Source organism: Carassius gibelio, chromosome A16 (genome assembly GCF_023724105.1).
Source record: "Carassius gibelio isolate Cgi1373 ecotype wild population from Czech Republic chromosome A16, carGib1.2-hapl.c, whole genome shotgun sequence".
NCBI classification, from domain to species: Eukaryota; Metazoa; Chordata; class Actinopteri; order Cypriniformes; family Cyprinidae; genus Carassius; species Carassius gibelio.
In genome coordinates this window covers 19,477,754-19,487,157 of record NC_068386.1, presented here as the reverse complement: position 1 = coordinate 19,487,157, position 9,404 = coordinate 19,477,754, and the positions used below count along the sequence as shown (strand labels likewise).

General features: G+C 37.9%; 1 long non-coding RNA gene across 6 annotated transcripts; it reads right to left on the bottom strand.

Moving 5' to 3' along the window:
• Nucleotides 1–5,650: 5,650 nt before the first annotated feature.
• LOC128030859 (uncharacterized) lies at nt 5,651–9,160 on the bottom strand. 6 transcript variants are annotated; one of them, XR_008187979.1, is made up of 5 exons: nt 8,639–9,160; nt 8,388–8,524; nt 7,886–7,969; nt 6,913–7,728; nt 5,651–6,089 (listed from the first exon to the last, which is right to left on the bottom strand). It is a non-coding gene; the product is annotated as an uncharacterized LOC128030859 (long non-coding RNA). The 6 variants fall into 6 exon arrangements; XR_008187978.1 differs by having other exon boundaries at nt 7,886–8,524; XR_008187981.1 differs by having other exon boundaries at nt 6,913–7,709; nt 7,886–8,524.
• Between the last annotated feature and the right edge of the window lie 244 nt (nt 9,161–9,404).

The window sequence follows — 9,404 nt, the reverse complement described above, 5'->3', positions numbered from 1 at the left end:
TATAGAAATGTATACAGAAAACTTGGATGTTGAATAGTGAAACGGTTAATCGCAGTAACTAGCGGTAAACATTTTTCATCACTCATTATGCTTATCTAATGTTGATTCCAACATGTACTGATGTATTAAACTATAATAGTATTATTTGTGAATATTGTGCATTAAAATTAATAATTGTTTTTCTACTTTTGTCTTTAGGAAAGGCATCATCTGTAAATGTAAGACACTTAAGACAGTGAGTTCTACAGGGAGACACAGGAAGAACAGCTGATCATCCTGAAGTGCCAAACCACATGTGACCATATGAAAACCCAGATGTGCTTGAGAACCTGAGGATGAAATGCAGTGTAGTACTTAAAGCTGCTCATGGCCATCCGGCTGCTTTTGATATTGAGCACATATTAATAAATTAGCTGGAAACAGTTGAAAGGGAGAGGATGTCTTTTGTTTTTATGCAGTACTGGTCAAATGTTTGGACACATTACTATTTTTAATGTTTATGAAAGTAGTATCTTATGCTCATCAAGCCTCCATTTATTTGATCAAAAATACAGACAAATCAGTAATATTGTGAAATATTATTAAAATGTCAAATAAAAACTATTTTATAAAACTTGGCACAAAGTATACTTTTTGTTGTTGAATAAAGTCAATTAAAATACATTCTATTTTTGATTTAAAAATTCTCATTTAAGATATGTATTTTTATATTTTTCATAGACATAGAAAGAATTTAGGGCATTTTATGTATTTTTCATTTGCTCAATGTGAAATCATTACCCTAATTTTCTTTTTAATTGGATGTATGAAAAAAAAAATCAGTGTAATTCTCAAGTTAAATCTATATCAGTTGTTATATTTTTCCAATGAGTTAAACTAGAAAATTAAGAAAAAAAAAGCAAACAAATAAAGGAACATTCATGCAATTTTCTGTTTTATTTTAATTAAATTCCAAATGTTAATTTAAAAACAAAACGAAACATGAATTTTTATCTGAAAACATTTCCCCATAAAACATGAAAAAACAAACTACGTAACATAAAACAGTTTATCTCATAATCACAACAAACGACATCAAAACTATAAGGTTTTATTCCACAATACTGGCGATACTGAATTTTAGGTGTTAACTCACCTTTTCCGACGTTGAGCATTACCTGCTGAATAAAATATAAAGTGCTTTTCAATACTTAGTCCATGTGAAATGCATTAATCAGTCTGAAGAAATGGACATAGAAGGCCTGAGATCGGTGGGTTCATCTATTACATAGTTTTCTTCAAGATTCCCACTCTAAGATGGGTTGGATGTGGACTTGCTTGATCAATGCTGAGGATTCTTACTGGTGTCTGTCTTGTCAGTTGCATCCTAACAGAGGAAGATAAAGACTGTTGAGGAGTTCAGGGGTTGAAAGGAAGAGGACGAGGGATCGGCGTTACTGCTGACAGTTTTATTAACAAATCAAAATAAAAGACAATGCCACTCGCACCATAAACAGTGGAACAGAGTTAGGTCCAACGTCGAATAAAAAAGTGCGCCGTGTCGAGCCAATCAAGCTGGAGGTGCGGACTAACTGCCACCTCAAGGCTATGCTTTTGACCCCGAAATTGGATGACAACAGGCCTTACTGGGTATTCCCTTATATCCCCGTGCACACAACGCACCTTAACCACGCGGCTTGTATATCCAATGCCCCCGGTTGAATCAGGCTTTGATGGATCGAGGTTTGGTTACATCCTGAATCCACCAAGGCCGGATTAATACCCCCCTTGATACTCACGGGTATTTTGTATTCGCCGGTGTGACCGGGGGTGACCTGCGGGGCGTCCAGGATCCGGATCATTTTCCCCACGTCCATCACTGGACACCTGTCCACATAATGGTCCAGATCCCCGCAACGCCAGCAGGCCAGCCCAGACCTTCCCCCTGCCCCAGCGACGGGGAGTGGGCTGAATGTGGAGAGATCGGAGGTCATCAGTCCTGGCCCCCTGGGCGGGGCTCTGGAACCTGCAAAGGACCTCTGGACTTGAGGAGGGCCGGGTGGCCAGGACCTAGGGAGAGGGACAGGGCAAGAGAGAGAAGGGGGAGAGAGAAAGGGAGAGAGAAAGGGAGAGAGAGAGTTAGAGGGCAGGGGTTCGCCGACCCCTGGGCACGCCACCATGTGATCCTCCGCCAGATGGATGGCCGAGTCCAGCAACGTGGGGCGGTGGCACTGGACCCACTCGGCCGTCTTCTTGGGTAGCGAAGCGATGAACCAGGCCAACCAGCACCACCAGGTCGATGACATGCTCCACGTCACTTCCCTTGGCCAGTAGCCACTTGCGGCAGGAGTCCGAAGCTGTTGGGCCATCGCAAAGGGCCGACCGGCTTCGCCCAAGTCCAGGGCCCGGAAGTGCTGGCGATGTTGTTTGGGCGACCGGCCGACCCGCTGGATGATGGCCATCTTCAGGTCGTCGAAGACCAGGAGGTTCGCCACCGAAAGTTGTTGCGTGGCCATCTGGGCTTCGCCGGAGAGCAGGGGTATGAGGCGCACTGGCCACTGCTCGCGGGGCCACCCGCACGCCTCCGCCGACTTCTGGAACAGCTCCAGGAACGCCTCCGGATCATCCTGGGGCCCCATCTTGTGCAACGGCAGGTGCATGGGCGCGGCGGGCGGCGCGGCGCGGCGGCCTCGGCGTGAACCTCCCGATCGATCCAGGTCCGGAACCTCAAGTCCAGCAGGGCCTGGTGTTGTTCGCGGTGCAGGACCGCGAGGGAGGCGATGATGTCCGCAAGCGCCGTGGAGGACGGGCTTTGCATGGCGGTGGTCCTTCTTCCTTCCCAGGTTTCGGCACCAGTGTTGAGGAGTTCAGGGGTTGAAAGGAAGAGGACGAGGGATCGGCGTTACTGCTGACAGTTTTATTAACAAATCAAAACAAAAGATGGTGCCTCTCGCACCATAAACAGAGGAACTCTGGCGATTCGGTTCTGGCGTTCACGCTCGTCAGCAGCGGGTCTCTCTCTCTCTCTACACCTGCTTCTCATAGCCTTAAATACTCTCTCCACGCCAATTACTGAAAGCAGAGACAGGTGTTGATTATTTCCATTCAGCCCGCTCACTTACCGTTTGTCTCCCAATTCTCTCTCCCGCTGCAGACTTCGCTAAACCACGCCTCCACCTCCAAAAAGACATTATCAGGTCAGTTAGAAAATGCTGTTGTCAAATACTCAAGAACATATGCTGTGTTCACCCCATGTTCTACTTAGAGATGTTCATGTCCTTGGTCTGGGAACTGTGCATTTCTTTGGCAACACAATCAATTCCTAAATTAATCTGCAGCAGTCAGGTACAGTCACGTGATACAAATAGAAGCTCACAGAAAATTCCCAGATTACAGATGGTAATTATGAATTCTAGGAGGACATTAATTATTTTTCCAAGTTAGAATCGTGTAATTATGGCAAATACAATATGAGATGAATGCACTTATACTATACATACCTGGTTTACTGTAAAAATAGGTGGTGATGTGGGTGATGTCAGGCTTGTCATAGTCATATATAGATCAGTGGTCTCCACGTATATCAGTAAAATTCTAGTCTATAATAACAGTGTGAGCGATTTTTGGATATGGTCACACAAAATGTTATTTTACCCTAGCTTCTAGAAAATCCTCAATCTGCTTAACAGTTTAGTGTGGCCGTAAACATTTATTTTCAAGGTACACTAAAGTTTAACTTTTACCATAAATGTGCTTACATGGACCGAAGTTAACCAGTACAAACCAAGAGTTTGGTAAGCAGGCCAATTAAAAGAATTAACTATTAACTTAAAAACTAATCCGAGAACAGTTACAACAATTATTGTTTTATATATATATATATATATATATATATATATATAAATATATATATATATATATATATATATATATATATATATATATATATATATATATATATATATATAATGTGGGACACCTAAGCTTCATTGCGTTTATCTCTTCTTTTACTAAATTAAAGTGAACTTGATTGGTGTTGAATTCAAGCAGTGGTGTCAAGTTATTGAATTCACTTGACTTTCTAGAAATTTTGTCAGAAATGTGGCCAAGAAAATCAACAAACCAGAAGTTTATCTTGTAAAGTTCACTGACATGACACTGACATAGGTTTTAAACAAAATTTATGTTGAGGATATAAAACTATTATAAATAAATAAAAGTTCTAAATTGTTATCAAATTATATTTGTGATGAATTTATACATCAAATTTTGCAATAATACTCTTGAAAGGTGTTAAGAATATTTTCTATTTAAATAAATCTTTGTTGTCCCACTTTAAAAAAGAATGTTTTAAAATTGAGACAGTATGTTTTCACCCATGTGGGACAGTCAAATATACCATGTTATTCAATTGATAAAATGTGAATTAAAAAGGTTTAGTGCCATACAAGTAATTTTGGGGCTTATAATGCAGCAATATTATTTGTTTTAAGATCCAGATTCACAATTGAGCAACTAGGACAATGGGCTCCTGGACCATGATGAGTCCATGACTGCCCAGGACTGCTTACTTCTGTAATGAAGTGTTTTTACCAATAATTTTATTAACACAAGCTTTTGAAAAAAAAAAAAAAACATTTAATATAAGTTTAATAACAGTTCTAAAGGCATTCCATGTTTCAAATTTACAATTTTTACAAAAATTGTTTATTAAATGATTTTATAAATATAATTATAAATTATTTTAAATAATATAAGATTATTTAAAATAATTTTTAGACTTACGAAGACAACAAACACATTGTAGGCCTACTAAATTAATTAAGCAAACATGGGTATGCACATTTAACCATGAGTGTTAAATCTGAAGTTGACTTTGTAAAAAAAAAAAAAAATTAAAAATTTAATATTTATAAGCCAAAACATAGTGTCCCAGATTTGAGCATGAGCTGTCCCACATTAGAAAATCCACAAATTCTTAAACGATTTGGCACAAGGAGCACTAATATATAAAAAAATTCTTCTGATTTAGATAGGTAACATCTTGGGGATTTCATAATGATATCCCTGCTAACAACATTACGTAACTGTTACGTAACTGCGACGTAATCTGGTGACCAAAGTTTCGTCGTGGCGACGTAAGGCAACCGGAAAAGTGAAAGGTGCGTATACGTCGCCACAACGTAATTTTGTGACGTTGCCAGTAAGTACTGCGACGTCGTGGCAACGTCGCGGATCGGTGGTCGTGTGCTGGTAATCAGTTGGTCTTTTTTTTTATTAATTATTCTATGGGCGGACATGCAGCATTTGAACCTAATTTATGTCCTCATATGCCCAAACTAATTTAAAGGATGTTTCAGCAGCTGTGAATGATGAATACATACTCGAAATTAATTCAGTTAATTTATTAACAAGCAAGTATGAACAGTAATACACCCAGATTATTAATAAAAACAGGATATACAGCGAAATATGTATGAAAGCATTCAGCCCATACAGAAGCACATAGATTGAGATATATTAATAATAAATACATTTCCATATATTTAAATATCTAAACCCTTCTGTAAGCATCCAGGGTCAAAACATTATGCACAAACATGCAAGTCTTAGTAAGCACTCAGCACATATATATATATATATATATATTAACAATGCACACATTCATCAACTAATCACAAGCTCCCACAATAATACATCAGCTAATAAATAACAAATAATTCATTGAAAATAATATGCAATAGCTTATGAACAGATGTATTATAGCAAATCAAGTTTAATGAATCTCACACCTATCATACAGCATTATGGCCAGTTCACACTGCCACAAAAATATATCTAAATATATATATATATATATATATATATATATATATATATATATATATATATATAAGCAATTAACATTAAATTCTAAAATCTTAAGTAATTCTTACTTTCTCCATTCTTTCAATATTCAAGTGTTCGTGTGCCTGAATAATATCTGCATCCCCCGAAGTCTGAAGAGAACACAATATGCTAGTAGACAGCAATCCTCGTGAGAGAGAGGTCTGGTGTGGAGGGTGGATCTGGAACTGACTTCTCTTGATTATCTGTCTTCACAAATTGCCCTGAAATACAATTCAAACATTAACAATGATTGTTATAAATGTAATGTAAGGCTCTTAAATTCATAATGCTTGTTTTGGAAATATAGTTAATATCAGTAATATGCAGCATGCACGATACAAGGAAGTGGTCAGTAACAACACTTTGAGGTATGATATCTATATCAGTAAAAGGCTACCTTTAAGAAAAAATAAAATTAATAAATTAAGTTGTGTTATGCATTCAAATAGTTAGACATGCTAAAATACAGAATTTGTTAACAATAATAATAAAAAATAATATGCTGGGGAAAAAATTAAACATTTCATAGTGCCCTAAATATGTTTTTTTTACGTTTAATAAACTGATGTGAAAATGTATGTACTACGAAAAAGGAGTAGAGAAAAATGAAATATTTATTTTATCATTGAGGATTTCTTAAAAAAAAAAAAATCTTGTCTCGCTCTCATGAACCCAGTCTCATGTCTCGTCTCGTCTTGTGGGATAAGTATCTCGTCACACCCCTAGTAGCCAGAGCAAGAGATACATTAGATTTCCTTTGCATGTCTGACAGTCTAACATTAAGCTGAAGTATTTTGAATGAGTTAAACCTGTATCCTGTTTTCTGGGTAAAATTGAGAATATCACTATATATTGTTGACCAGTCTGACGAGGCTCATGCTTATAACAGTAGTTTGGTGGAGTTTAGACTAATGCTAAATCAAAAATGCCTGTCAAAATTAACACTGGAACAAACACAATCTTTATTGATTGGACAGCACAAGTACTTCTATTTGAGCGTGTAGAACAAAAGTCATCATAACAGTTATTTGAGAATTGGCTTACTAGTCATATGGAGCGAAGTGTCCTGGAGATGTTGGCCAACAGGAGATCTAAAAAGCCTAGGACGCTCCCAGAAAAGATTACAATTATTAACAAAAAGCAGTTTCTGTTCTTTACACCATGACTATAACCATTCGTTTAAAGCAAAAAGTCTGCTGAACCTTTCATGTCCTCATCTATACGTGGGAAGTGGTCCTGACACGATTATCATCATGCAGGCGATATGCTGTGCACCGTCTTGATCAGGCTCCTGAAGTCTCTCTTCAGTGTCTATGTCTGCCGTAGCATGGTGTTGTTAACCCCAGCGTGAAGCACGTCCGCTCCGATGCTCCCCTCACCCTCCAGGATCACGGGAATCTGTGCAGAAATATAAAGAACATGAGCACCAGGGAAGCAGTGAGTGTGGACTTTACCTTCAGCTAACATAGCACGAACGTGCCGGACGATGGAGTCTCCGATGATCACAGCGTTGTGTTCTGTCTCGCGAAGTGGAGCGAATCGGGTTCTGGTGGAGATCCTGAAGACCGGAGGCGGCGGATGGAGAGAGGTCGTCGCCCAGGGCCTGGTTCATGTCTTACACTGTGAAATAGGGTGAAGGACATCTGGGAAGATCGCATCCTGGGTACACCGGGCCTTTGCAGAGAACCACACAGAGTAGAGGTGGTAGTAGGGTTAGCTGTATACTTACCCTGGACTTATGAGCATCAACCCCTTAATATTTCCAGCACAGCTCTCCACTTGCTCAGCGGGGCCTGCTTCTCCACAATATCATGGATCTGTTTCTTCACGGCCTCCAGCTCCTTATTAGAAATACACAAACTAGAGAATAGGGGAAATGCAGAAAAGAAAAATAGTAATATGGAAAACATACAAAAATCTTAAGATACCAGAATTCACATGTTTAGATTTTACAAATGCATGATGATATATTGTAAAAAATAAATATGAAGTAATTTAATAAGCTTTGTAGCATCACCTGTGTTTTTTATCTCTGTCAGCAGCTCCCTTTAGACATTTTCTTGGAACTTTTTAGAGGGTTTTTAAGACACTCCTGAAATCACTGTACAATTTTTTTTTATCAATATTTGTTTACAATGATAAATCAGAACGAGCTTGAAACAGTGGTTTGAAATAGTTTCAGCCCATTTTAGACCGCGAGTGACGTCACTGATAGACTCTACAGTGCAGACTTTTAGGTTAAATTAATTAGCTTAACTTTACTTCATTTATCTATTGACAAATTACCATCAAAAACATTTACAAAGCAATCAAAACCGATCCTTTACCCATGTAATTAAAAGCCCAAACTTTCATTAATAAGAGCTCAAATCTAATATGCTATAACGTTAATTATGTTTCTATGCTAGCGTAATACTTGATAGCAGACATTTCAGGAAAAATACCATAATCACAGAGGTATAAATATTAACAAAAAGTACTTAAAGTAGACTGTGGATAATATTAACGTGTTACTTAACAAATCTCTCGCAGTTGTTGGCCTTTTCTTTGGTATAACTGACGAGAAACAAGAAGAAAATGTCAAACGAGTCCTCTCCTCTCCAGCAGCTGATGTGTAACTTTACGCGGTTGCCATGGTTACTCAACGGCTATAAGGCTAATAAAAACAATAAAATAATAAAAAAAGGTTTTAGCGACGTTAGACTTTTGTTTTTACTTTGTTTTATACATTTTATCAACCAACTTATTTATTATAAATTGTAAAACTCACCTCAGAAAGCTAATTCTCCTGTCAGACAGTTGAAGTGAAAAGTGCCTCAAACAAACGCGCTGTCCTCCTGATACAACAGTCTCTGCGGCAGATGAGATGGTGTAGCCAGTCTGTGTCATTATTTCACGTTCATAACTCCTTACGAGATAGAAAGTTTCACAACTCTTTTCTTGTCAATACTGTGCGCGTGGTGCGTTAGTTGTGGAAGCGAGCGCCTGTATGTCACGTCACTATATATTGAAAGCATGTCCATATTCTGACTTGGTGAAAATAAACATATTTTATCTTTAAGGAACGTTTAATCTTGTGTTTGAAGTTTAATTACACTTTTTAAATAGCTCTATACTCAGAGAGCATATAAAGAACGTAAAAAAAAATATGGTAATGATATTACGTGCATACGACGTTGTAGTTACGTTGCCAGTAAGTCATGAAGTTACCAATATATTACCAATAGAGGACCTATCTGGGACGTTCTTGGTTATCTGGTCACGTTGGAAGGACGTACTGACGACGTTGTGAGTTGGTGGTAATAAAATTACGGGCATGCGACGTCGTAGTTACGTTGTCAATTGGTAAGTCATGGAATTACCAAAAATTACCAGTACGTTACGTAACTGTTACGTCGTGTGTTAGCAGGGATAACATTTTGATGTATCATTTTGGCTTCATATGGAAATATGATGCATAATTCAAAATGGCTATATATATATATATATATATATATATATATATATATATATATATATATATATATATATATATC